This window comes from Borostomias antarcticus (genome assembly GCF_949987555.1).
Source record: "Borostomias antarcticus genome assembly, contig: scaffold_99, whole genome shotgun sequence".
NCBI lineage: Eukaryota > Metazoa > Chordata > Actinopteri > Stomiiformes > Stomiidae > Borostomias > Borostomias antarcticus.
In genome coordinates this window covers 5,001-31,043 of record NW_028176077.1, presented here as the reverse complement: position 1 = coordinate 31,043, position 26,043 = coordinate 5,001, and the positions used below count along the sequence as shown (strand labels likewise).

General features: G+C 43.8%; 1 long non-coding RNA gene across 1 annotated transcript; it reads right to left on the bottom strand.

Annotated features, from left to right (window-relative positions):
* Positions 1-20,470: 20,470 nt before the first annotated feature.
* LOC311328858 lies at positions 20,471-21,419 on the bottom strand. Its single transcript, XR_014631249.1, has 3 exons — positions 21,300-21,419; positions 20,805-20,957; positions 20,471-20,566 (listed from the first exon to the last, which is right to left on the bottom strand). It is a non-coding gene; the product is annotated as an uncharacterized lncRNA (long non-coding RNA).
* Positions 21,420-26,043: the final 4,624 nt, after the last annotated feature.

Sequence of the window (26,043 nt, the reverse complement as noted above, 5' to 3'; positions counted from 1 at the left end):
CCATGGAGGTGCTAATAATAATAGCATTAACAACAATAATAATTCATTGCATTTAGAGCTTTTCTCAGTACTCACCCTTTACAATGGTCTTATCATTCACACATAGGTGCTAGTCTTTGTCTACTGGCTGGCCAGTGCAACCTCCTACCGGATTGTGTCAGAGGCCTTTGACATGCCCCGGTCGACCGTCTGTGATGTGGTCCACAGAGTCAGCAGGGGTATTCAGCGCATCATAAGCCGTGTGATACGCTACCCCACGGAGGCAGCGCTGGAGGAGGTCGGGGCCGGGTTTGCCCGCCTGGCCAGATCTCATGCCTTCAGGAGTGTGGCCGGAGCCATCGACGGCACGCATGTCCGCTTCATCCCCCCAGCGGCAGAGCAGCAGAGCTACTTCAACCCAAAGCTCTACCACTCCATCCAGATGCAGGCTGTCTGTGACCACAAGGGATGGTTTGTCAACATTCTTGTTGGCTTTCCGGGATCAGCCCACGACCCGTGTGTCCTGAAGAACTCGGACATGTATGTCCACCGGCAGTATCCGCCGGAGGGCTGGTGCCTCCTCGGGGACGGAGGCTACCCCTGCCAGGCTGAACCCGTCGCCCTCATCACGCCATACAGGTATTTTTACAGGAAGCCTTGCTTCTTTATGTTCTTGTTAGTTACAGTAACTCTGGTTCTTGTTTTTATAATCACGTGTACTATTTTATCTTTAAAGCATGTATTACATTTATGATTATTATATTGTTATTATATATCAGAGAGCCAGTGCAGGGACCGGTGCGTCTGCGCTTCAACGCCCTGCATGCCAGAGCCCGGTGCATCATAGAGAGGGCGTTCGGGATGATGAAGACCAGGTGGAGGGGGATCTTTCTGAAGGCTCTGGAGGTAATTTAAGTCAATTGCTTTTCTACAACGGTTACTAGATATATATATTTACAAAAAACACGTATCAAGTATCCCAATTCTCCGTTGTAGAATTTTTTTTTTTATAATAATACATTTTCTTTGTAACACACTTTACATTTGAAATAAATCTCAAAGTGCAAAACTGTGTTTTTAGGTGAAGTTGCCCTTGGCTGCGGAGGTGATTGCTGCGTGTGCTGTCCTGCACAACCTCTGCCTGGAGAACGGAGACATCATGGAGCCAGAGGAGGTGACGTTAAATCAGTCATTTAGCAGACACTTTTGTCCAACATTACATTAGTCATTTATTTAGCAGTCACTTTTTGTGTCTGCTAAGCGACTTACAGTAATTGCATTTAACCATTTAAAGGTTGATGACCTTGACGGTGGCCATGGTCCTGCTGCTGCAGATCATCCCAACCCTGGAGATGGCCTCAGAGACCGTATGGCAGCGGCAGCATCGGCACCAGCTGCCTTGGTCCCAGCTCTTGGTGAGCACGACTACCCCATCCTGCCATAAATAGTCAGTCAGTCAGTCAGTCAGTCAGTCAGTCAGTCAGTCAGTCAGTCAGTCAGTCAGTTCATGAGTTTGCTTTGCCTTGTTCCTTATAGGCAGCCTTGAGGCTTTAAACTTCAATCAGTTCCTTATAGACAGCCTTGAGGCTTTAAACAATCAGTTCCTTATAGACAGCCTTGAGGCTTTAAACAATCAGTTCCTTATAGACAGCCTTGAGGCTTTAAACAATCAGTTCCTTATAGACAGCCTTGAGATTTTAAACATCAATCAGTTCCTTATAGGCAGCCTTGAGGTTTTAAACATCAATCAGTTCCTTATAGACAGCCTTGAGGCTTTAAACATCAATCAGTTCCTTATAGACAGCCTTGAGGCTTTAAACAATCAGTTCCTTATAGACTGCCTTGAGGTTTTAAACATCAATCAGTTCCTTATAGACAGCCTTGAGGTTTTAAACAATCAGTTCCTTATAGACAGCCTTGAGGTTTTAAACAATCAGTTCCTTATAGACAGCCTTGAGGCTTTAAACATCAATCAGTTCCTCATAGACTGTCTTGAGACATTTGTTTAAATGTATTTGTATTTAAATGTCTGTGTTTCATTTTGCACTGTACATAGTAAACAGTTCTTTTAAGTTTTTTGGGAGACAACAGATCAGTGTTCTCGTCGCGTCTCCTGTCAGTACCTTTTGCGAGGGAAGCTAATGATCTGACCAAATATAAACAAGTCAAAAGTATATTTGAAGACCATTGTGTAATAAAAATATCCAAGAAATGTTGTGCTACTTACATTATACATGTAAAGTATAGTATTACTTCTTGATGTATACAATTTCAACAAAAAGTGTAATATCTACACATTGAGGACATACGTCATGTAACTTGGAAGGTCTAAACACTCAACGTGCAGAGAGCTTTGGACATGTAACTCCCTTATCAAGTAGTCGTTAGTCAAACACATTTGAAAAACAGTGATGCTTTCATAACCGTCTCAATAATTCCAATGAAGCATTGTGAACCAACATGTGTGTTCCGTTTATGCCCAATTGCAAACTACAATGTCCATTAGGAATGTTCTTTTACTCTAATGACTGGTTTTAGGTATAGTGACATTTGTTCTCCTTTGACTGGGAATACATTACAAGGAATGAGACACAGACCAATTTAAGAAAAAAAACATTTAATGAAAAATAAACTACTTCTTCACGGCGGCTTCCAGGAGCAACATTAACCGCTCCTCCCTCTCCTTGAACAATCCTCTTTCCTCCCTCCACTCAGCCTTCATACCTTCTTTCTCTCTCGCCCATTCTGCCTTCATCTGCACACTCTCTCTCCCCCATTCTGCCTTCTCTCTCATCCATTCTGCCCTCTCCTTTTCCATCCTCTCCTTCTCTGCCCTCCACTCCTCTCTATGTCCAGCCTCCTTCTCCTCTTGCCTGTCTGTCCAGTCTCGCTCTCTCCCTATCCTTCTTTTCTTCCTCTTTCTTCTCCCTCTCCAGCAACTGCTCCAGCTCACTCTCTCTCCTCCTCTTCTGTCCTCTCCCTGGCCTCGCCTCACCGCTGCTCTCTGCCGTCACCTGGCTTTCTCTCGGTTGGGTCAGCACCACGGAAGGGGAGGCCACAGCCGGTGGAGGGCACGGGGCGGACGAGGAGATGAGGACCACCGGTGTAACCGCATGGGTGGCCCCCATCGCCTCGTCCAAGGCCCCGTACCACTTCCACGAAGCGGCTGTGGCCTCCCCTCCCTCTGTGCTAACACCTACCTACCTCCATGGTACATCCAAGATGTAGTGTGATTTTTTTTCAGAATTTTATCTCAAATTTTTTTTAAAAATATGTTTAAATCTGTCCTCTGAAACCAACACTTCATACAGAGAAAACTACATTACCCACAATCCAACGCAAGCTCCACGAATCGGAGACATCGCTGTTGGCAACCCTAACCAACCCCAGCTGAGGATTACAATGACTAAATCGATTGATTGGCAACTGACTGAGTACACAGCTGCTGAAGTTAATGTTCAATTATGAAGAAAAGCAAACAAAACCTGTAAAAATTTATAAACATATCTCATCCCACATTTTTCAATCAATTAACACCAAACTTGCTACACTGGATCTTCAGACTGTAATTCACAAACTCATTGACCAGATTGTTGAATTATCAAAATCGAGCTTACAATGCATCAAAATGTTTTAGAAATGTTTTACGATACGATACGAATGTACAAAATGAACATTGGAATGTCAACTTTCTTGTTGACTTCCTATTCTCTCGCTTATTGCTCCTAAACTTGTCGGAAATTGCCTGGCCCCGCCTCATCGCTGCGTAGCAGCTTTAATTATGTATTGGATTTTGGGGGGGATTTGCAAAACTATACATTTTTGGAAAGGGTATTGTATAAGGAATCAGAAAATGTATGTTTTTGTCCGGATATCTATGTGGTGGCCATCTTGGAATTTACAAAATGGCTGCCGTAAACATTTAAGGTGGAACATTGATTTTAACCGCTAAACCTACATTTCCAGGGTTGACAAATCCAGTAGTGCCAACAAAAATAAGGTAGAATTGTCTAAATGCATTTTTACACTTTTCATTGAGGAGTTAACAGATTATGTCTTACGAGTTCAAAATGTAGCAAGTGTGAACTTTAGATGTTTCTGTAACCATCTTCAACATCATGACATGTATGTTTAGACCACAGTATGATCACGATTAAGCAACCTTTTTCATTAGACAGTCTCTATACATCATCATAATCATCATCGCTTTCGTGCGTCACAGCTTGAGAATCATGATTGTTCTGGTACTGGCTGATGACTCAGTATGGCCCAATGCAAGTGTAAATCTGACGGTTCTTGCGGAGTGGAGGGCGGAGGCAAGGGCAGAGGATGGACGAAGAGAGGAAGGGCAGAAGAGAGAGCCAGGTGGGCGAAGGAGAAAGCTGAGATGATGGAAGAGGGACTTCCGGTCCTTCCTGTTTTAAGGTTACTTATGATCATATACAATGGTTCAGATCAAAACTAGCACTTTTGAGAAAGTCTGTTAATTGCTCTACCACCGTTTTGGTCATACAATGGATGTGGGTGGGCACCGTGAAAAATCATTCAAAAAACAAACTTCCAGAAAACTGCAGGTCTGCTGCAACTCTTGGTTCTTTTAAAACGAGCCGGAAGACTTTTCTTTTTGCCACTGCTTTCTAAGAGGAGTTATGTTTATCTGTATACTGCACTGTAACCTTTATTCCTGTACTCTATTTGTCCTGCTTTTAGTTTTAAATGTCTAATGTCTTGCATTTTGTTTTAATGCTTTTAATGTCTCATGTAAAGCACCTTGAATTGCCCTGTGGCTGAAATGTGCTATACAAATAAACTTGCCTTGCCTATTATGTTGACAATGCGCTCCTAGACGGGGATGCCCCCCCCCCCCAAGAAGGGTTCTATGTTCCCCGGGTCCTATGTTCCCCGGTTTCTATGTTCCCCCCAAAAAAGGGTTCTATGTTCCCCCCGAAAAAGGGTCATATGTTCCCCAGGTCCCCGAAACGCTAAAGAAAAACATGATTATTCCATCGCATGTTAATGCCAAAAGGGGTAGATTATGCACCTATTTTAGAAAGGTTGCATTTTCACCACAATAATCACAGAATTCCGTGCAAAATATGCGAGGCTTGCATGATTTCATGCGCGCATTATTTCACATCAAGTTTAAAAACTGTTGCTTATTAACTTGACATGGATCAGACGTAGCCTAGCCTGTGATGCGCAACGCATATCGCCTCAGTAGGCTACCCAAAGCAGCTCCGACTATAATGTAGGCTATTCTAGATTGTAAGGCTAGCCTACTATTGGTTTTATGTCAATGAATGGAGAAGCTGCTTGATGCCTTCGTGAAGTTGACAGTGTCCCAGTCCAAACCCATCCTGCTGTGAGTTGGGATATGGCTCATGAGAGGCGCAAATCCGTTGGGGGGGGAAAATCTCTGGATAGAGGATCCGCTCGCAGTAGAAATGATACTCACTCAACCACTATACACTTGAAGTTTAATAAATAGGCCATCACACACATAGGCCTACGGAAAAATATAGACAACAGTTATCTAATTTGGTGATAGGCTAACTTCAGAAAATAAAAAAATAATTAAAAAAAGATTCAACCCCGCATATTCCATTGCATAATCATTGCATTGTGTAAGAAAACAAGAAATGGCACACTCGGCCTACTGAGGCGATACACGTTGCACATCACATAGGCTAGGCTACGTCTGATCCATGTCAAGTTTATGCAACATTTTTGAAACTTCATGTGAAAAAAATGTGCGCATATTATTTTGGCATTAAATCAGGCGTAATCACATTTATCTTTTGCGTTTCGCGGGGAACATAGGATCCGGGGAACATAAAACCCTTTTTTGGGGGGGGAACATAGGACCCGGGGAATATAGGGATGACCCCGACGGGGAAGCACCTCAGGGCGGCCAAACCACAATGAGATGCACATGAAAATCTGCTGGTTTGAACACACTTGTTGTAACAAAGATATATTTTTTATTTGCATTAAAGCAACAACTCAATAATCAAAAGCCGTAGTCGACTATGGATTTCAAAATCAGCAAATTATTTTTTCATCCAGGCATCTTAGTTTTAACAGGTTAAATATAACTGAACATGTTTTGTTTGCTAGTAGATGGTATTCATTCCGTTCGCGATAACGTTATTGCAGCCAGGCTAAATTCCTCCAGGGAGCCAGTGACAGGCGAGTTGAAGAGCTTCACTCCCCGCCAGCAGGAGCTTTGGCCGCTGCTACCGCATCTCGGATAACCCGCTGAGTTCGTGGCTGCTATTTCACATTCGCCCTTGATCAATCCCAATACCGATCCATGGTAACAATGAATCAATCGTTCAGATCAGATCGGCAGTGCTGCATGCATGTTACAACATCATTGTTAGCTTTATTAACATAACCATAGCCTACATTTATCTCTCTAACGTTAGGCTATCCATCTTACACCAGTCGGCCATTCGATAGCTAGAAGCGGTCAACGCCAACGTTGACTGAAAACACCCAAACATGTCATTTATCCACTTTGGGAAATGACCTTTTTTTAAGAAACATCTTGCGGTCCCTTGAAGCAACAATCCGGAGTGGGTGAATTTGCTTTGGCCTACACCTCCTCTGGATTGCAACTTCAACTGACAAAGCATTATTTTTTAATAAGAACAGCTCAAATAAATCAGTGTTATTTTTATGTGATGATGAACATACTGCTGTTGCTCTTTTTTTGTTAGTTTAGTATACATAGGCTAAGTACATTTTTGTACCAAGACATATTTGTTGCCATCACATTGTTCATTTATTTCACTGTTCTTCATCATCCCTTTCCCACCCCCTCCTCTCCCTCTTCTCATCCTCCCCAGCCAAACCACTCAGTGGGTCTGTTCTGTGCTCTCATTTTACATATTGTGGATGTAGCTGTCCCAGTGTATGACACACATGTGCTCCATGGCCATGCGTCCCACATTATTGTTTTTTTATTTATTATATTTTTTATTATCATCCGTTTTATTATTATAAATAAATACTTTAAAACTACCACTGAAGCTGTCTGTGCAAATTACAGTGTGCCTCCTCTTATCCTCACAGCTCAAGCCATTTTTAGGAGACCAGTTCACACCTCAACCAGACCTGCTGCTGTTTTGGACCTGCTTTAAGCCCTTTTTTGTGGTGTCTGTTTTCTGTGTGCACTGTCAAGTAAGCCAACCCACCTTCAATGCAGTGTAGCCTCCACACTTGAATGGTTACAGCAGTCTTGTCGTCTACAAGCAACAGTCTCTGGCTTTGCATGGCAATTTATGTAGTATCATCCGAGTTCTACAAATGCTGTACTTTTTTTGTACTGTAAGTAACCCCTCAATTATTCAATTTTACTGGGGAGCAGTGACCATAGCCTACTTGCCAACCCTCCTGACGTCCGCGGGAGATTCATACATTTGAACTAGGTTGTGTAGTAGATAGGCTACAATAAATTAGGACAGATGCACATTTACTGAACAGGACGGACAAAAGTCGGACATTAAAAACAATTGCTCCATACACACACACACACAAACATATATATATATATATATATATATAAATAATGTTTCACATTTAGTTTTAATGCTTTTAATGTCTAATTTGTAATGCTTTTAATGCCCCCCCCCCCCCCCCCCGCAATTTGGTTTGGAAATGCTCCCTATTTCTGAGGTCCCAAGGTTGGTGAGTATGGCAAGCTATAAGCTATTAATACATCCATGATGGCAAGCCAGCAACGCAGACACAAGTTCAAGTACCACAAATAAAGGTAGCCTATTAATTCTAACAACAACGGGGTCCCGGCTAAAGTCTTTTAATACCATCCATCGTCATCCGCTTATCCGGGGTCGGGTCGCGGAGGCAGCAGTTCCAGCAGGGAGCCCCAGATATCCCTTTCCCTAGCAGCATCAACCAGTTCTGCCTGGGGAATCTTTAGCCGTTCATAGGCCAGTGCGGATAGTTTTTTTTTGTTGTACACTGTCCCCGACTGGCTGTGACCCAAGGGGGCAGAGCCTAACCACCACGCCACTATCCACACCACTGGCTCCTCAACTCAGTCCCTGAATGGGCTAGAGACACATGGTCTTCACCGGTGTGGGCGGGTAGGTGGCCCAGAGAGGGGTACACTGTCCCCGACCAGCTAGCAAAACAACAAAACAACCCAACATTAGAACAATTAGAGCAAATGATAATAAATAAATGAAATGACAGACAAGTTGTCGTGTCTTAGGCTATTGCAGCCTAAACAACCGATGTAGGCTAACGTGGCCTATGCTGTAGGCTATTATTTAACAAATACAGTAGGCTAATGTACATGCCCACAACACGTCTGTGTTCCTGAAGTCCATTAACTGGGAACGAATAATGACTCGATGCTCCTCTGCTTCAGGTTGCTGACGCGCTTTCTGGCTACCAAGGAATGCAGCTCTCGCGCAGCAGACTCGTTTGCGTTTTGCACTCGGCATTAAAGTAACAAAGAAATTACACGTGACAGTAGGCTACAGCCTACAGGCAACATGAAGGTCTACAGTTCTGTTTTTATTCACAGCAGGATACAGTATGTGTTTATTATGACAGATGTAAATGCAAGTAGGCCTACAGTACTGTAATGAAAATCCCACCAGTAACCAGATAGCAGGCTCGAAAAAAAGAAGTTTTTTAAGCCTGTCCGGTAGACCGGGAGGTTCGGATCTCTTAAGTTCGGATGAGTGGGGTCCTACTGATATAACACGTTACAAACCACGACCAGAGAAACCCAAAGAGGCAAAAACAGAGACAATAAGCCCTCAGGCGTATTTAATGGGAGAATCCAAAAAGGGGAATGCGGGGGTGTATGGTGCGCTCGGTAGAATTGTTTGTGGCGTGTGTAATTTACTATGTGTGGTGCGGTGTCAGACTATGTGTCAGTGTTTGAGTGTCTTTTCTAGTAGGCAACATTTTATGGCAAAACATTGTATCTGGCACTCAAAACGTAGCTAGTGCTACATAGTTAACAGATGTTAGTAGGCTATATAGTTCCCCTAACAAAAGGGTTGCCAAGCAACAACAACTACAATGCATTGGATCAAATGGGAGGTGCAATTAATACTGAAAATGAAAAAAATAATAACTAGAAAGTACATTTCCTGGAGAAAATGTGAGGTGGGCTAGCTGCTGCAGCTGTATCTAACAGATACTGCTAGAACTACTACGGACCGGGCAATCTCCATGCACCCACCGTCGAAGACCGTGCGTCTCTAGCCCACTCAGGGGCTGAATTGTGGGGTCCGTGTCGTGGACAGTGGCGTAGTGATGAGACTCCGCCCCCTCAGGTCAGAGCTGGTCGGGGACAGTGTACCCCTCTCTGGGCCACCTACCAGCCCACACCGGTGAAGACCATGTGTCTCTAGCCCATTCAGGGACTGAGTTGTGGAGCCCGTGGTGTGGATAGTGGCGTGGTGGTTAGGCTCTGCCCCCTTGGGTCACAGCCAGTCGGGGACAGTGTACCCCTCTCCGGTCAACCTACCTGACTCCACCGGTGAAGACCGCGTGTCTCTAACCCACTCAGGGGCTGAGTTGTGGGGCCCGTGGCGTGGATAGTGGCGTGCTGGTTAGGCTCCGTCCCCTTGGGTCACAGCTAGTTGGGGACAGTACACTGACCTCCGGGCAATTTCCATGCATCAACCATTGAAGACTGTGTGTCTCTAGCCCACTCATGGGCTGAAAAGTGGGTTCTGTGGCGTGAATAGTGGTGTGGTCATAGCTAGTCAGGGACGGTGTACTCCTCGCCGGGCTACCCTCCGGCCCCCACCAGTGAAGATCATGTGTCTCTATTCCACTTTGGCTGAGTTATGTGCTACTGCATTAGTTATAATAGGGTGCCTGTACCTATAAGAGAGGCTGCACATGCACACACATTCAAAAAAAGCAACAGCTGCCAACACTCTAATCCCAACTGACACTCTGATCCTAGACATGGTCCGCTTCAGACAGCTCTATCGCGAAAACTATAAATGTTACAACTTATATATTGATACCATAGGAATCCATTTCTATGTATAATATGTCCGTATAAAGCCCCCCGCAGACCGCATCCGCCACGATGTCGTACGACGGCGCACGGCGCTGTGTCCGGCTAGCCCCGCACACAGGCTGCGACACGCGACGCATTCTAGTGCACTTTAAAAAAACAAATCCCAACTGATCAGCCTTCGATGACAAACTGCCAACAACCTCGCAATGGGTAAGTTCATCTTATCATTTCTTCAAAAAAATAATGGTGATATTAGCTAAGCTATAGCCTTACAAGTGATTTCGTATCTTTTAGAAACAATTACGTTGATGCTGTATCAGCCACATAACCGTTGTTGTGTCTGTTTCACTAGGCAACATTGTGGCAAAACATTGTAGCTAGTCTATCTGGCACTCGCAACATTGTGCTAACGTTAGCCTAGATAACATGACGGACCTTAGTATGTATGTTATGTAACATATAGCCTACTAACGTCTGTTAACTATGTTATGTAACGTTATGTTATGCATCAACCGCAGTGTTTGAGTGACTGTTTTCAAGTAGGCAAAACATTGTACTGTGGCTATAATTAATGTAGCTAACAAGAACATCTGGTGAACAGACATTAGTAATATGCACCAACCGCAGTTGGTGTGTTTGTTTTCAAGTTGGCAACAGGAACATAGTTAACAAATGTTAGTAGGCAAATTAGGCTATGTATAAGATATGCAAGTATCAATGAGCATGCCACATAATGCCATATACCTACAACATTTTAGCAGTGTAGCCTATATGCAGGTTATATTATTCTTGATTTTATTAAGACACACAACCTTTCTCCCACACAAGCTAAATATTTACTATTGTTTTGTCCCTTTTCCTTGAACAGAACAGATACTTGTTGACAAGCGCAGGGTGGCTGCATTACTTCTACTCCGTAGAAGGCACGGAAGACGAGGGCGCATGTGGGTTCACCCCATCAACCAAAGACGAGAGGAGCAGGGAGCATACCATAACTTGGTACAGGAGCTTGGATTGGATGAGGAGAGAAACCTGAAATATTTCAGGATGGGCACACCACAGATGGAGGAGATTCTGAGTGTCATCGGGCCAGATATTGTGAAGCAGGCCACCAACTACAGGGAACCAATAGAGCCCAAACAAAGGCTTGCAGTCACACTAAGGCAAGTGTACAATTTCATTACATGATACAGTTAAGCATTCCCAATGACCACTCAAACAATAATGTTTAATAGGTTTTGTCATTTTAATTAACAATGTTTGGATTTTATTATATGGCTGTAGGACTCCCATGGTATAGGGTGGAGAGGAGTGTCAGATGGTATAGGCTGGAGAGGAGGACTGCCAGGTGGTATAGGCTGGAGAGGACTGCCAGATGGTATAGGCTGGAGAGGACTGCCAGATGGTATAGGCTGGAGAGGACTGCCAGATGGTATAGGCTGGAGGAGGACTGCCAGATGGTATAGGCTGGAGAGGAGTGCCAGATGGTATAGGCTGGAGAGGACTGCCAGATGGTATAGGCTGGTGAGGAGGACTGCCAGATGGTATAGGCTGAAGAGGAGTGCTAGATGGTATAGGCTGGAGAGGAGTGCTAGATGGTATAGGCTGGAGAGGAGTGCTAGATGGTATAGGCTGGAGAGGAGTGCTAGATGGTATAGGCTGGAGAGGAATGCTAGATGGTATAGGCTGGAGAGGAGGACTGCCAGGTGGTATAGGCTGGAGAGGAGGACTGCCAGGTGGTATAGGCTGGAGAGGAGTGCTAGATGCTTTAAGACTCCCATGCTCCATAGCTATGAAGCATGGGTGGTGGAGGGATGGAGGTGTGGTTGGAGGGATGGAATGGTAGATGGACATTGTGCTGGTACTCCAAGTTGTCTAATAGAGTCAGCATTTGGATTTTGGCCATTGCTAATGAGCGGTTATCAAGGCGCTTCATCTGGGGAGCCAGGCTTGCTAAAAAAAGGTCTACCTCATGTGTTGGAGGGACACTTCCAGATGGTTGGGACAATATATTCAGCAACTGCTCGTCAATTTCTTGAGAAGCAGTTTTCCTCTTTGTTCCTTTTCTTGTCTTCTCTCTTTCTTGTCGCCTTTCACTCTCTTTCTCTCTCTCACTCTGGCCCTCTGAGGGATGGCTGCTCAGGGACTCATTTCCCACATCGAGCTCAGAGTCTTCTTCCCCCTCCTCAGCCTCTTCCAAGTTTGTGATTGAGCTAAAAAGAAATACAATAGTTATTTATTATGGTCTCTATATACTGTATATTATTTTCTGTACCAAATTAACATTGTAAATTAAGTACAGGTCCCTGGCATGAAATGTGTAATATCTGTTCTATTAGTATTCACAGAAGTTCAGCCTGCACAATGAATACTGTTACTAACTTTCTGGGGAGTGAATACAGGAGCAAATATGAGATTTGCTCAGCATATGTCCAACTCCTCTCATTCCTCGCTCCAGATCCACTGGGCTGATCCTGTCTCTTCCTCCATTTTTGGAAGGAGTCTCTTAACTTCCTCCATTTTTCTTTGCATTCCTTTCCTGTCAAAAAAATAGATGACATTATGTAGTTAATTTGAATGACATAAAACATTGATTAAACCCACAAATTTATATCTTTATCTTTCTCTATAACCACAGATATCTTGGAACTGGGGAGTCATTCAGTAGCTTGGCCTTCAGCTACCGGCTGGGTGAGCGGACAGTGTCGGGCATCATTCTGGAGACATGTGAGGCCATCATCAAGAGGATGATGTCAACACAGCTGCCACCACCAAACGAGGGGATGTGGAGGAAGGTGGCAAAGCGCTTTGAGGAGAAATGGCAGTTTCCTCATTGCCTAGGGGCAATTGATGGAAAGCATATTGCCATATTTGCTCCATCAAACTCCGGCAGCCAGTACTTCAACTATAAGAAGTCCTTCTCCGTTGTGCTCATGGCCCTCGTTGATGCGGACTGCAGGATCCTGGTGGTCCAGGTAGGAGACTTTGGGAGATCAAGTGATGGTGGAGTATTCGCAAATTGTGCCTTGGGAAGAGCCCTGAACAACGGAACCCTGGACTTGCCACCCCCAGAGGCCATCCCACAAGCCACCACCTTAGGGGAGGTGCCATATGTTATGGTAGGGGATGCTGCATTTCCCATGAAAGTGAACATCATGAAGCCATATCCAGGGAACCATCTCAGCAAACAGCAGCGAGTGTTTAATTACAGGCTGTCAAGGGCCAGGAATGTTGTGGAGAACTGCTTTGGGATCCTGTCCTCTCGGTGGAGGGTCCTTCTGAGCAGGGTCCTTCTTCAGCCTGAGAAGGTAGACAAGGTGGTGCTGACCGCGTGCATCCTGCACAACTTCCTCCTCACAAGGGGACAAAATCATCCCCGAGTGTTGCAAGAGGAACAAGGAGCCGCAGAAGGCCTTGGAGGAATAGACCCACTTGGGGGTAACAGAGGACCCAGGGATGCCTACATTCTCCGTGACAACCTGGCTGCATACTTCAGCTCCCCAGAGGGCAGTTTGGCCTGGCAGGATGGAAGGGTGTAGCCAACTCCTGCTCTCCAGCCTATACCACCTGGCACTCCTCTCCAGCCTATACCATCTGGCAGTCCTCTCCAGCCTATACCACCTGGCAGCTCTACTCTCCAGCCTATACCACCTGGCAGTCCTCCTCCAGTCTATACCACCTGGCAGCTCTACTCACCAGCCTACACCACCTGGCAGCTCTACTCTCCAGCCTATACCACCTGGCAGTCCTCCTCACCAGCCTATACCATCTGGCAGTCCTCCTCTCCAGCCTATACCACCTGGCAGTCCTCCTCCAGCCTATACCATCTGGCAGTCCTCCTCTAGCCTATACCACCTGGCAGTCCTCTCCAGCCTATACCACCTGGCAGTCCTCCTCACCAGCCTATACCATCTGGCAGTCCTCCTCTCCAGCCTATACCACCTGGCAGTCCTCTCCAGCCTATACCACCTGGCAGTCCTCTCCAGCCTATACCACCTGGCAGTCCTCTCCAGCCTACACCACCTGGCAGCTCTACTCACCAGCCTATACCATCTGGCAGCTCTACTCACCAGCCTACACCACCTGGCAGCTCTACTCTCCAGCCTATACCACCTGGCAGTCCTCCTAACCAGCCTATACCATCTGGCAGTCCTCCTCTCCAGCCTATACCACCTGGCAGTCCTCCTCCAGCCTATACCATCTGGCAGTCCTCCTCCAGCCTATACCACCTGGCAGTCCTCTCCAGCCTATACCACCTGGCAGTCCTCCTCACCAGCCTATACCATCTGGCAGTCCTCCTCTCCAGCCTATACCACCTGGCAGTCCTCTCCAGCCTATACCACCTGGCACTCCTCTCCAGCCTATACCATCTGGCAGTCCTCTCCAGCCTATACCACCTGGCAGCTCTACTCTCCAGCCTATACCACCTGGCAGTCCTCTCCAGCCTATACCACCTGGCACTCCTCTCCAGCCTATACCATCTGGCAGTCCTCTCCAGCCTATACCACCTGGCAGCTCTACTCTCCAGCCTATACCACCTGGCAGTCCTCCTCCAGTCTATACCACCTGGCAGCTCTACTCACCAGCCTACACCACCTGGCAGCTCTACTCTCCAGCCTATACCACCTGGCAGTCCTCTCCAGCCTATACCACCTGGCAGTCCTCTCCAGCCTACACCACCTGGCAGCTCTACTCACCAGCCTATACCATCTGGCAGCTCTACTCACCAGCCTATACCATCTGGCAGTCCTCACCAGCCTATACCATCTGGCAGTCCTCCAAACAATCCCCCCTCACCCCTCCCTCACCACTACACACACACACACACACACACACACACACACTCTCTCTCTCTCGCACGCATGCAAGCGCACACACACACCAGCAGCAGTACCAGCAGTGGTATTATTGAACAATAAATTCATGATATAAATCCATGCACTCATGCCGTTTTTATTCAAAATGAACATGACTACAGTTATGCTACTATGGAAGGAGTATTGATTTAGCAGTTTAGTTTTTTAGTCATAGTTCAACCCCAGGATTATTTATTATAGCTATGTACATAACACACCCATGTTATTTAATTGCACTGACTATGTCATGGACACAAACAGTCATCGGATGGGATAAGTAGGGAAGGGATGGGGTAAGTAGATGAGGATCATACTGATAGACTGATAGATTACAGATAGTAATGTAAATTGTCCGTTTGGGAACCTTTACGCGTAGTGGAGTACCTACGACTGGACCGAGGAACTGGTTTGTACTGACACTAAGGACAAGCGATTACAAGAATTCCAATGTACCTGTAGTCATACTTGTTTTACACATAGCAAATAAACGTTAAAACGTTATTCTATTCTGTATACAGTAGGCACCACTAGAGGGCAGTCTGGTATACCATATATATAGACAGCCTGCACCTGGGCCATGTTTAATCTATAAACCGATGAGCACCGTTTTGTTACGGTTCCCACTTTAACCCAATCAGCAGAGTGATTCAATCCACCACCTGAACTGTTTCAGTAAACGTTTTGGCTACATTTTGTCGGGGCTGAACGCAGCCCTGGTGACCGGTGCTGTTTCTACTACCTCCATGCGATGAATGTAGTCGAAGATGATCGTGGCTAAAGATACTTTTCAAACTTGTCACCAGTTAACTAGCTAGCACTAGCTAATTTTACTCTACCAAGTTAGTATAAAGTTCATGGTCAAGACTGCCCAGTGAGTACTTTACCTGATAATCCCACGATTTCACCAATCTCTCGCCAGCACCGGTCTCTTCTTACGTTGTCTTTGTAGTGTTTGGACGTGGGGTCATAGAGCATTGGGTATTTCTGCACCTCTGCAATTATTTTCTCCTCCATTGTACAGCTGGGTGGACTAAAATAACCGTTAATAAAACCGTTATTTTAAAGCTACCCAAATGTTCTAAAGGCTTCACGTGAGATTCAGCATTGAACAGCTAGGTAATTTAAATATCCACCTGGATATGTAGCCTACACAATAGGCCTACTTAAAGGATGATATGATGATATGCTAGTTCCTATAGATGTAGGCTAACCTACATTTTAGCAAAACAATAAACACATGGAACAAGGACATGGAAGAGATGGGAATAAATCTAAAATGTTTAACTTTCAGTTATTAGCTTACTTTTAAATATATTTAATAGACAGGCATTGCAGGAAATCACATGCATTAATCCAAGTTGGATTACCACATGTGTCGGCAGCCGCATTCCAAAAAATAGAGCCGAGTCGAAATCAACCCGGGGCGACATTGTCGGCAGCTGTCGCCAGCTGTCGGCACGCCGCCGGTGTGCGGGCTTCCATAGGAAACAATGGGAGCTATTTATTTGGAACGTCGTTTTGTGTCGTGTCGTGGCGGTGGCGGATGCGGTCTGCGGGGGGCTTAACACTGTAGGCATGGCGACAAGTTATAAAAAGGGTAAAAATGCAAAATTAGCAGCTCAAAAGTTAGTGCGGCACCATATTTTTAAATGGGGAGCGCAGTTGCCGAACAAATCGTCATACCTCAAAAACGGTAAGTCACACAGCTTAGATACTTACATTGTACAAATCAGCACAGCTGTGTGAACATTTTGATGTATAATATGTGTATGAGCTGTTAAAACTGTAGGCATGGCGACAAGTGTGAATGTGAAATAGCAGCCACGAACTCAGCGGGTTATCCGAGATGCGGCAGCAGCGGCCAAAGCTCCTGCTGGCGGGGAGTGAAGCTTTTCTACTCGCCGGTCACTGGCTCCCTGGAGGAATTTAGCCTGGCTGCAATAACGTTATCGCGAATGGAATGAATACCATCTACTAGCAAACAAAACATGTTCAGATATAATTAACCTGTTAAAACTAAGATGCCTGGATAAAAAATAATGTCTCCAATGGATATTTTTGACAAAAACAGGTTAATATGCAAGCCAGTTTTCATTTCATTGCATTTCACAGAACTTGTTCGTGGACGCGCCTAGGACAGAAAAGCACAACTGCGCAAGTACAAAAGTCACCGGAAATAGCCAAATGACTACAAATTTAGCCAAGATGGCGCGGTTCAATAGGGCTTCACTTTAGATTTCGAATCCTGGGGGCTTGGTCTGAAGAGAACTATACGATCACACAAGCCGTTGGCCCTTCTGATATGACAGTGACGGGTAATGGCTGGAGCTGAGTTGTCTTGAGGATTGTGAGCCAACCGCAAAACTGTTTGCATTGTTTTGCCTCAGATATCTAAAATAAAGTCGGCGGCCTGTGAACCTGGAGCTTGTTGTCTGCGTGGTCTGCCGAATAAGAGGGGTTACACTAACAAACAGGACAGTCACATACAAAGTCTGAATACTCAGTGTGGTCTGCGGAGAAAGAGATCATCTGACCTACAGCAATATCGGTAAGTATTTCGTTTATAAGATTACCGAGCACAGTTGAGTGTTACACTTATATGTACAGTTGTTGTGTTTTGAAGTTTGTTTTCAAGCTAGAAACAGTTTTCTTTACTTAGATATCATAGCTAAAGTAGCTAAATGAGCACATCTGCTGGCTAAAATAGCTAACTGAGCACGGGAACCAACTGCCTTTCTGAAGATTCCCCATTCCGATGATTGACCTCCATTCATCGGAATGGCGGCCCCTTCTCTTTTTTGGAAAGGGTCTGCTACTCCGAAAAAGAGACCTCAATTCATCGGAATGGCAGCCCTTTCTCTTTATTGGAAAGGGTCCACTATTCTGAAAATTAAAATAGGTCTGCCACTCCGAAAACTGAGGGGGGGGGGGGGGGGGGGGGGGGTTATATTTACAAACTTGTTTTTTTGTTGTTGCTGTATAACATTAGCTTTTATTCTTTCTTTTTTTTACAGTGCAACCCTAGTAGCCTACATCAGCCATGTGATGATGATGGGCATGGAACAAACAATCAAACTAGACTTATTTACAAACTTGTTTTTTTGTTGCTGTACATTAGCTTTTTTCTTTTAAACAACGTTGGTCTGTAAACCTAAAGAATAACGGAAAAAATATAGCCTACATGGCTTAATTAAAACTTAACCTAACGTCACCAGTATCTAGGTAAACTAGCCGTTTCTGACAACATGATTGGTTGTTGCGAGAGGGATCCCAGCGCGTGTGGTGTGTGTGTGGGCGAGCGAGGGAGAGAGGACGTGAAGACAGCAAAAAAAAAAAGGTTCTCTCGTCGTGACTCGTGAGCATGGATGTATTAATAGAATGAGTGAGCTGAGCTTGCTTCCTTGTCAACACAATGGCCGTGTCCGAATTGCATACTACTTGCTATATAGTAGGCGAGATGCAGCATGCTGCATCAAAACTGTGCATACTGTATTTCGCCTACTATATAGTAGGTACTATATAGTAGGCGAAATCGGCGAAAAAATGGGCGTAAATGTAGCATAGTCCAGAGCATACTGTTCCAGAAGTCGAGACGTGATACGTCACTGGGCTGTGAGAAAAATAAAAAAAGATGGCGAACGAAGAGATCTCCGGGACCGCAGCGGGAGTTTTCATATGTAAGTATTGACTTAATTTGTCGATGGAAAAATTATTTTTCCGGACAGATATTTTAGTTATAACGACACAGAGCTACAAATGCAGTTTTTTGTATATAGGTGGGGTAGAAATGACATTTCGAAAAAGAACGTCATGATAGCTAGCTGCTTGCATTGATCTCTGTGGTGGACGTTACGTTAGCTAGCTAGCCCAGCTAACGTTAATAGGCTACTAACGTTACAGGTGTTCAGACGGCTCTTGCTCAAAACGTATTAATGTCATAGCTTAAATGTTATTATAGCTAGAATCAAGACAAACAGAGTAACATTTACTCTGTTTGTCTTGATTCTAGCTATAATAACATTTAAGCTATGACATTAATGTAATATGACCATGATTGCTTAAAAAATGTATAAGAAATGTCGTTGTTGTTTAAACAATTGTCTGTTCATTCCATGATTTAAACGAGTTCAACTGTTCATATATCATATATTAATATATTAGTATTCATTGTCCCATAATACTTCTGGATGTATTTCAGGGACCAACGACCACACCAGGGACGATGATCCTCTGGAGGACAGCCGCATGGGTGGCCCCCATCGCCTCTTCCAAGACCCCGTACAACTTCCACGAAGCGGCTGTGGCCTCCCCTCCCTCTGTGCTGACCCCAGTTCTGGGGCTCTTTAGGTCCTATGAGGTTAGATAACAGTTTTCTAGTGTCATACAAACTGTGAGTCCCTATCAATATCTTTGCTATCATGTAGCCTGTAGATCAAAATCACCTTGTACATGGCTACAAGGTTCTCTGTGTGCTTTATCCAGGCTGTCTCCGTCGTCCCCTGCAGCCCAGCTTCTAAGATGTAGGTCCTACATAAATCAATATCCAAAGTAAACAGACCGCTGGATTGCTTCTAAACAACAATGCATACATTAGTTAACTTACTCCAAGCCTTTCAGCGTGGTGTTTCTCTTCCCCGTAAACAGGGAAGAGTTGGCCGTCTGACCGGCTGATGTTGAATGGGGGAGAGAGAAGGCAGAGATGAAGGCTGAGTGGAGGGAGGAAAGGGGGTTGTTTAAGGAGAGGGAGGACCGGCTGATGTTGCTTCTAGAAGCCTCAGTCAAAAAAAACGTATCTTGTTCCATTATTGTTTTCGTTATTTTTTATTAAATGTATTTTCTTGAATTAAATTGGTGTTTGTGTGTCATTCCTTGTAATGTATTCCCAGTCAAAGAACAAATGTCACTATACCTAAAACCAGTCATTAGAGTAAAAGAACATTCCTAATGGACATTGTAGTTTGCAATTAGGCATGAAAGACGGAACACACATGTTGGTTCATAATGCTTCATTGGAATTATTCAGAGACGGTTATGAAAGCATCACTGTTTAATGTGTCTGACTAACGACTACTACTTGATAAGGGAGTTACATGTCCAAAGCGCTCTGCGTGTTGTGTTAAGACCTTCCAAGTTACTGTACATGACCTGTAGACATATCAAGACAATGTGTCTGATGTGTAGATATTACACTTTGTTGAAATGTTAATACATCAAGAAGTAACCTTTACATGTATAATGGAAGAAACACAACCATAAACATTTCTTGGATATTTTTATTACACAATGGTCTTCAAATATACTTTTGACTTGTTTATATTTGGTCAGATCATTAGCTTTCCTTGCAAAAGGTACTGACAGGAGAACGCTGATCTGTTGTCTCCCCCCAAAATACTTAAACTGATTACTATGTACAGTGTTACACATACATTTAAATACAAATACATTTAAACAAATGCCTCAAGGCTGCCTATAACCAACTGATCGGTGTTTAAAGCCTCAAGGCTGTCTATAAGGAACAAGGCAAACACACTCATGAACTGATAGACTGACTACTTATGGCAGGATGGGGGTAGTCGTGCTCACCAAGAGCTGCGATCCAGGCAGCTTGTGCTGGTGCTGATGCTGCCGCTGCGAGACACTTTCTGAGGCCATCTCCAGGGTTGGGATGATCTGCAGCTGCAGGACCATGGCCACCATCAAGGTCTTCAACCTTTAAATGGTTAAATGCAATTAGGCCTACTGTAAGTCGCTTAGCAGACACACAAAAGTGTCTGCTAAATAAATGACTAAGGTAATGCTGGACAAAAGTGTCTGCTAAATTACTGATGTAATGTTACCTCCAAAGACTAGCACCTGTCTGTGAATGACAAGACCATTGTAAAGGGTGAGTACTGAGAAAAGCTCTAAATGCAATGAATTATTATTATTGTTATTGCTATTATTAGCACCTCCATGGTCTTGCCCCATCCTCCTGACCATCACCAAGGTTCCTCTGTGTCGATTTTGACAATCTGAAGTCCCTCCTTGTGTCCGCGCCGTCAAAATAGGTCCTCAGCAGGGACGTGGACGTTGACTTGGTGAGGACTGTCTTCCATGTGAGCCTATAGGGGGAATATTATTAGGGCAAACTTTAACTCATTTGTGCGTATGGCATATACTTGTCTTTACAATATGATAATAGATAGATGTCATTATCTGTAGAGCTAAAATGTAACATTACAAAGCAGGCTTGTAGTGATGAGTAAACCCAGGTAAACTCAGTTTACCCACCTCTTTAAAATGAGTTGAGTTTTATTGTTTTGCTTACCTGCCTCTCAGAATCTATTTACTATAACATCCCTGGTACAAATGTAACAGTATAGCTAGCCCCAAGCCAGCACATGCGGGGCTATCAACTAACCTAGCTAACTAGCGTAGCTAGCAAGCTAACGTTCAATATTTACCTCAACTACAAGCATGTCGAGAAGATCTCATGACGGCTCTTCTCCTTGCAGCGCGAATACGTCTTCTCCTGGCGGCAGCAGCAGCCGCACATCCCATGCCAGGAAAAGGCTACATTTTTGTGGATAATACACAAAATGATCACAGAAAACACCGGATAATTGTACCACAGCTTCGCGGGAGTAAACAGTATCGTATCCCGTCACTTCCGCTGGATGACTCGAGTAGCATGCTGTATTTTCTCGCATACTACACGCGTTTTGTGGAACAGTAGGTACTATATAGTATGCAGTATGCATACTATATAGTGCCTACTATATAGCATGTAGCAGGTAGTATGCAATTCTTGATTAGTCAAGTCTTGAACATGCGCAAAATGAACGCAGAACGCAGCATCAATCCGTTTCAAGGTAGTATACATGACGGACCAAACGGTTTCGAAAAGGTTTAAACTACCTCCTTGAAAAGCGATTGGGATTTCAATCGGGTTGGGGCATTTCAGTCGGATTGAGGTGTTTATATGACATATTTTCAATCGGTTTGGCCTTCCAAACCTATTTGAAACCGATTCAAACTGTCCATGTAAACGCACCTAATCATTTTGTTACCAAGGTGATTTGCTACCTATATGATTGGTTTGAAGTGGTTCTCACGCGACTTCCTCACTAGCGAAACGAATCGATTTTATGACAAATCTGCAATAAACTAAAATGGGCGGGAAGAAATGCACAGCGAAACTAGAGAGAGAGAAACGTTTTTATGGAATGAATGAATTTAATTTTTAATGAAAGGATGGAAGAGCCGCAAGCCAACTTTTTTTGGGAATGGATGGAGGAGCCGCACATTGACGGGCAAAGAGCCGCATGCGGCTCGCGAGCCGCGGGTTGGCCACCCCTGGTCTAGCAGCTAACTTTGTCACAGTGTGCTAATGTGTCTAACAACAACTCACCTCCTCCGGCTCTTCCTTGACATCCTGAGAATACGCTAATGCTCAAACAAATAACAATAATAACAATCAACAAATCAATACTAGATGGTCTAGATAGTAGCACTATAAAATCCAACCCAGTTCAGCAGATCTGAGTTAAAATTTGAATTGTGTTCCAGTCTGTTGTGATTGGTTGTTTCTTCTTCTTCTTTGGGGTTATTTATTGGTCGGTTGGCAACATATAAGTGCATTACCGCCACCCACTGGTCTTTATTTTTATTTATTTAACCAGATAAAAGCATTGAGATAAAATCTCTTTTACAATACTGACCTGGCCAAGAAGGCAGCAAAGTTTCACATTGAAAGACACAAGGACATATACAATACAGAGAACAAAACAACTAAATATACAAAAGGCATAGCGCACGTGGGACGAATAAGAAATTAAGGTATATTACTACATGAGCAGCTGGTGGTAAGGACTTCTGATAGTTTCAGTTTAAAGCTGGCTAAAGGAATACGTGCCATCAGTTTGAGGCTTGACTGAAGGTCATTCCAAGACCAAGGACCAGAATAAAAAAGGCTCCTTTTTCCAGCCTCAGTCCGCACAGCAGGTACCTGGATCCGTATCCAGGCACTGGATCTGAGGTTGTAAGAGTCACAAACTGGTACAAAATTGGAACATATGTACCGAGGGAGCTGGAGGTGGTCTGGAGTGTGTACCAAAATCAACCTTGTCATAACACCATAAAAGACCAATATCACACCTTTATATACCCTTTATAACACTGCTTTATTACCAATGATTTATCAAAAACAAAAATTGTATACATTTCCAACTACAACGACAAAATTATAAAGCTGTCATCGTTCTCTCAAATATACAGTGCAAACATTTTCTCTACAAAAACTAGGGATTTGAAATGTAAGTGGATTTAATGCGAAATAATGTAAATTCCTAACTGAAAGCTGGTGTCGTTAATATTATACGGTAGTTGTCAAGGTGAATGGGGTTATGTGGGATGATTTGACATGGAACACTGTATATTCACTATGTCATACATTGTAGTGTCTGTTGACATTCATCATAGACGCAAGGTAATCACAATACAAACGTGTGTTGTTCTCATTGTTCAAGTATACAGTATTTTAAGGCAATGGCTTATTCTGGAATAGTCCAATGTTGACAGAGGTTTATTTAATAAAAGCTCAAATCCTTCCAAAGCTTTACTTGCAGCACCATTCCTATTGGTCCCCAATCGTCAAATAATACAAATATATGACAATAAAAAGACACTTGTACACAGATATGAACCCCTCTAAATGAGGAGCATACTGTACCGACTGGTGATGAGTGAGTGGTTTTTATAACCTGAGTTGTCATCTCATGTTCATGCGGCTCCTTTTCTAGACACAGATTGACTTGTGCTTTTGTTTTCAGGTTATGGTTGGGTCTCTGCATGGTGATCATATCTATGGGTCCCGCGTCAAAATGGGCTTTACGAATAAAAATGTGATTTGATTTGATTGAAGCCCTGATCTGTGTGAAGCAGCTCCATGCGGCCCCAGCTGGCTAGCTCTGTGTTAGCTCTGCTAGCTCTGTGTTAGCTCTGCTAGCTCTGTGTCAGCTCTGTTTGCTACCACAGCTGTTACAGAGGCGCAAGTAGACCCATAGGTTTTAGGAGATTACAAAATACTGTTAGAAAAGTATTATGCTACCTAGAACCATAAAGGGTTCTCTGTCCCTGTGGAAGAACCCTCTTAGAAAACAGTTTTATTCCAGCAAGAACCATTTCACCAATAGTGTTTGAACCAAAAAGGCTCTTAAAGTATTTTTAAAGAGGGTTCTTCTCCCACACAAACGACCTTAGACACCATTTAGAACCCTTGTTCTAACAGATGTGGTAAATGTACTGGTAATCTGGGTGTCTGGAAACTAGCTCTTTCCCGATAACCCCTGTGGCAACCTGTGCGTCTCTCTCAGACTAGTCTCTCTCTCTCTTTCTCTCTCTCAGCCTAGTCTCTCTCCTGCCGGTCTCTCTCTTAGCCTAGTCTCTCTCTCTCTCTCTCTCTCTCTCTCTCTCTCTCTCTCTCTCTCTCTCGAATAGCTTAGTCTCTCCTGTGGGTCTCTCTCTCTAATAGCCTAGTCTCTCCTGTTGGTCTCTCTCTAAACTTGGTAAGCCTTTGGGTCTCTCTCTTTAATAGCCTAGTCTCTCCTGAGTCTCACACTGACTGAGCAAAGACACGTCTAAAAGACGTCTTTTAGATGTATTTTTTGTCTTTTTCGGACGTCCAAAGACATCCAATTAGGAGCCAGAATGAACGTTTTTTTTAGACGTTCAGATATTGAACCTGTTCTGCACGTCCACAGACATCTTAGAGGGGTCCGAGCCAGACGTGTGAATATTGAGGGGTCCAGCAGACGTACAAATGGGGTTCTGGACCGACGGACGTTATTAAGACATGATTTGAACGTCTCCCTGACGTTGCGTGTTTGCTGGGTTGATGAGGTGTAGCGGAGTCCCCTCCCCCTGTCCCTCTGGACCATCCATTCTAGCATCAACCCAACTGTTTATGCACTTCCAGCTTAGTAGCAGTGTAGATAGCTAGCTTCGTTAGCTAGTTGAGTGACAGCACTACCTCCCACACTATTAAGGAATCCAAGCGTTCAAGCACTGTATGAGTATATTAATTATATTTTGTGCATAGGAGAATCATGGAGACCACCCCTGCAACAGTAGGCCTTCCTTTGTCTGTGTTGGATTGTGGGAGTTTGTTGCAATGTGTCCCCATAAACAATCAATGTGACTCCACAGGAAACGACCCCAAAATGCTCCGTCCAGAAATCAGAAAATGTCCTGACTCTTCAAATTGACTGGCTGATAAACACAAGCTGTTACATGGAGCCCTTTTTATAATTAATCTACCAAATCAACATGACTGCCCTGCAAAAATACAAATACAGCAAATAAAACACACAAACTCATATGGTGTAATAGTATCACATCTATCTACTCTAACTCATCTGGTGTAATAGTATCATGTGGTGTAATAGTATCACATCTATCAACTCTAACTCATGTGGTGTAATAGTATCATGTGGTGTAATAGTATCACATCTATCAACTCTAACTCATCTGGTGTAATAGTATCATGTGGTGTAATAGTATCACATCTATCAACTCTAACTCATCTGGTGTAATAGTATCATGTGGTGTAATAGTATCACATCTATCAACTCTAACTCATGTGGTGTAATAGTATCATGTGGTGTAATAGTATCACATCTATCAACTCTAACTCATATGGTGTAATAGTATCACATCTATCTACTCTAACTCATGTGGTGTAATAGTATCATGTGGTGTAATAGTATCATGTGGTGTAATAGTATCACATCTATCTACTCTAACTCATGTGGTGTAATAGTATCATGTGGTGTAATAGTATCACATCTATCAACTCTAACTCATGTGGTGTAATAGTATCATGTGGTGTAATAGTATCACATCTATCTACTCTAACTCATGTGGTGTAATAGTATCATATGGTGTAATAGTATCACATCTATCTACTCTAACTCATGTGGTGTAATAGTATCATGTGGTGTAATAGTATCACATCTATCAACTCTAACTCATGTGGTGTAATAGTATCACATCTATCAACTCTAACTCATGTGGTGTAATAGTATCACATCTATCTACTCTAACTCATGTGGTGTAATAGTATCATGTGGTGTAATAGTATCACATCTATCTACTAGATGGAGATTCCAGGTGCAAGTCCTGGCAGGAATTGGATGTTTGCCATATCAC